Source organism: Tachypleus tridentatus, chromosome 2 (genome assembly GCF_004210375.1).
Source record: "Tachypleus tridentatus isolate NWPU-2018 chromosome 2, ASM421037v1, whole genome shotgun sequence".
Classification (NCBI taxonomy): domain Eukaryota; kingdom Metazoa; phylum Arthropoda; class Merostomata; order Xiphosura; family Limulidae; genus Tachypleus; species Tachypleus tridentatus.
This window is the reverse complement of record NC_134826.1, coordinates 139,158,778-139,161,941: the sequence shown is the minus strand read 5'-3', so window position 1 is coordinate 139,161,941 and position 3,164 is coordinate 139,158,778.

The window sequence follows — 3,164 nt, the reverse complement described above, 5'->3', positions numbered from 1 at the left end:
AGTAACTGTGGCAAAGTTGTAGCAGAATGTCATTGGGAAGAGAAAACAGGCAATTATTATACTCCTGTTGACCGTATTCCTAAGTCAAAACCAACGTGATCATTGCTTCGAGAAGTTACTCAAAGACTGCGAATTCAGATAGGTGGACATACGTCAAGCTTTACAAAGCATGGTCCAATCAGTTGGTGTTTCACCAACAACAGTGAAACAAAACAGATGCTTCAGTTACATAGTATTACATTGAACAAATAATATTATTAACGTGTAGTAACAATTGGGATACAAATCTGTTTCTGAGCATGCTCGATTGTATCGCATATCAACCGAATGCATTTTCGCAGTAGAACGGGAAAGAATGATAACTGAATTAATGCACTTCATTAGCAAATAAAAGTTCGAAGGCCCGGCATGGCCAAGCGTGTTAAGGCGTGCGACTCGTAATCTGAGGGTCGCGGGTTTGAATCCCAGTCACACCAAACATAATAGCCCTTTCAACCATGAGGGCGTTCTAATGTGACGGTCAATCCAACTCTCCGTTGGTAAAAGAGTAGTCCAAGGGTTGACAGTGGGTGGTGATGACTAGCTGCCTTCCCTCTAGTCTAAATTAGGGACGGCTAGCATAGATAGCCCTCGAGTAGCTTTGAGCGAAATTAAAAAATACAAACAAACAAAACAATAAAAGTTCGAACATCTCATGTCCCGCAGCTTCCTGGTTAGAAATGGTGGGGGGAGGTAAAAGAAAATAAGTGTCTGAGAGACAAGTGGCTCCCTTCTTCCCAAGATATGACGCTTCTGCTATACCTTTTTCTTAAAAATGGGCTGTTGCATTTCTTACCGTTACTCATCTGACATCTCTGTAAAATTTAAAAATTCTAAACGTGTAGAAGATTCTTGAGCGTAAGAATCAACAACATATGTTTTATGAAAACACTAGAGTGTCCTCGAATATTGTTGAAATTTCGAGAATCTCATCTAATGAATATAAACGCTAGCCATTACAAGACGTCGAGAGACAATAATATTTTATTACATTGTGAAATCTATAAACATTCCAAACATTACAGACTTCGATGGACGTTAGTGTTTCTAGTAGGACATTAAATATTGTCGTCGAGAAAAACTCACATGCGAATAATAGACCTAGCTAAGGATTCCTGTCAAGTCAAATGTATCGGTGTATCAACACAAAATTAATTTGCTCATTGTGGACCTGAAGCCGTCAATAAAATATAAAGTTCTAGACCAGATAGACGGCTGAATATTTCGTCGGAGATCAAATATAATCCATAATAATATATATGTATAAAATATTTTTATTCTGAGAAAAACAAATGAAGTCAATAGAAACATACATCACATCATGGTGTATGTGTGCGTTTTCATTTAGTAAAGCCACCTCGGGCTATCTGCGGGGTCCACCGAGGGGAATCGAACTCCTGATTTTAGCGTTGTAACTCCGTAGACTTACCGCTGTACTAGCGAGGGACGATCATGGTGTAACAGTGAGAAGAAGCCTGTTATAACCTAAAGGTTAGGACTCGACTCTCAACTTAAAGGTTAAGGGATCGAAACGTGTCGTCGAATATGCTCGTCTATTTAGTCGTGGGGGCATCATAAGTGACAGCTAGTGCCACCATTTCGTTTAGTGACTATCACTTCTACAGCGGAGGCTACTGGTGCAGATAGCTCACTGGTGGCTTTGTGCGATTTTTCAGCAGAACAAGCATGTAGTTAGAATACATTGACCTGGAGCGACATCTTTCATCAAATCACATAAGGTGGCAGCGAAAATGGAAGATTATTAGAAATACTTAAATTTGTTTTTCATTTATTCGTTGATGAAAAACGTTTGGACATAAAATTCGGATTTTTATTTATTTATTACACTTGCTCTGTGAAAACAGCGTATTTAACACTATATTTATAACTCAGTGTTTTTGGTACTGTGAACTATGCTGGTTGGCCTAAGAAGATAGAAACGTTGTTCTGTATTTTATTTTAATCGAAGTTTTGATACCCAATCCAGCCACCTTCAGAATACATTTTTACATCAAGTGGGTTTCTCTTCATCACGAAGTTCTCGCGTAGCTTTGCGCGAAATTTTAAAAAAGTCCCTCAGTGGCACAATGGTATCAGTGGCACGATGGTATGTCTGTTGACTTTCGACGCTGGAATCGGGGTTTCTGTAAACAAACAAACAACTATTTTATTATCAGATACATAGGTAAAAACCCTCTTATGAATTAATACTCCTTAAATATGCTATAGTTATTGGCTTAACTATTATACGATACTGTTTTCCAAGACGGTCCTTTGATTAAAAAAAAACGTAATTATTTTTTGTCTTTCTTTTCGATGGCCAGGCATGTCCAGGTGGCTTAAGGCTTTCGACTCGTAATCTGAGGGTCGCGGGTTTGAATCCCCGTCGCACCAAATATGTTAGCCCTTTCAGTCGTGGGGGCGTTATAATATGACGGTCAATCCTACTATTCGTTAGTAAAAGAGTAGCCCAAGAGTTGGCAGTGGGTGGTGATAATTAGCTGCCTTCTCTCTAGTCTAAATTAGGGACGACTAGCGCAGATAGCCTTCACGTAGCTTTGCGCGAAACTAAAAAACAAACAAACAACTTTCGACTGTTTTTTCCGTTGTATTTTTTCGGTGTCTTTTTTACCTAGATCCAAATATTACGTGTATGGGATACCTTCACACTAACGCCACAAGATTTAAAATTAGAAAAAAAACATAAAATTCAATGAATTCTTTACAATTTTATGGCCTATAAAAAAACAACAACTATTTATCATATTATTAACTTACTCTTGTATATGAACATATTATCTCTATTTTGGAGTTGAATATCCTCGAGTACATAAAGAGATAAATAAAGGTAAAAATGGCAACACACATAAGTGTGAAATGATTTGTTTGCAACAACTTTAATCTGTCAGCCATCAGCGGCCAAGGAACTCAATTCAACCGTTCGGAATAGTTGACTAACTTTCTGTTCAAATTAATGCGATGACGTCAATGTTTACAGCATTCAGAGGAACTCCACGCACTACCAGCTTTCGCCCGGGCAAGTAAAGCAGTCACCTGTTCGGTGGATTTTCTGAGCAACCTGTTTGTGCCCCTCCCTTGTTTTCTCGTCACAGAATTTTAAGCAC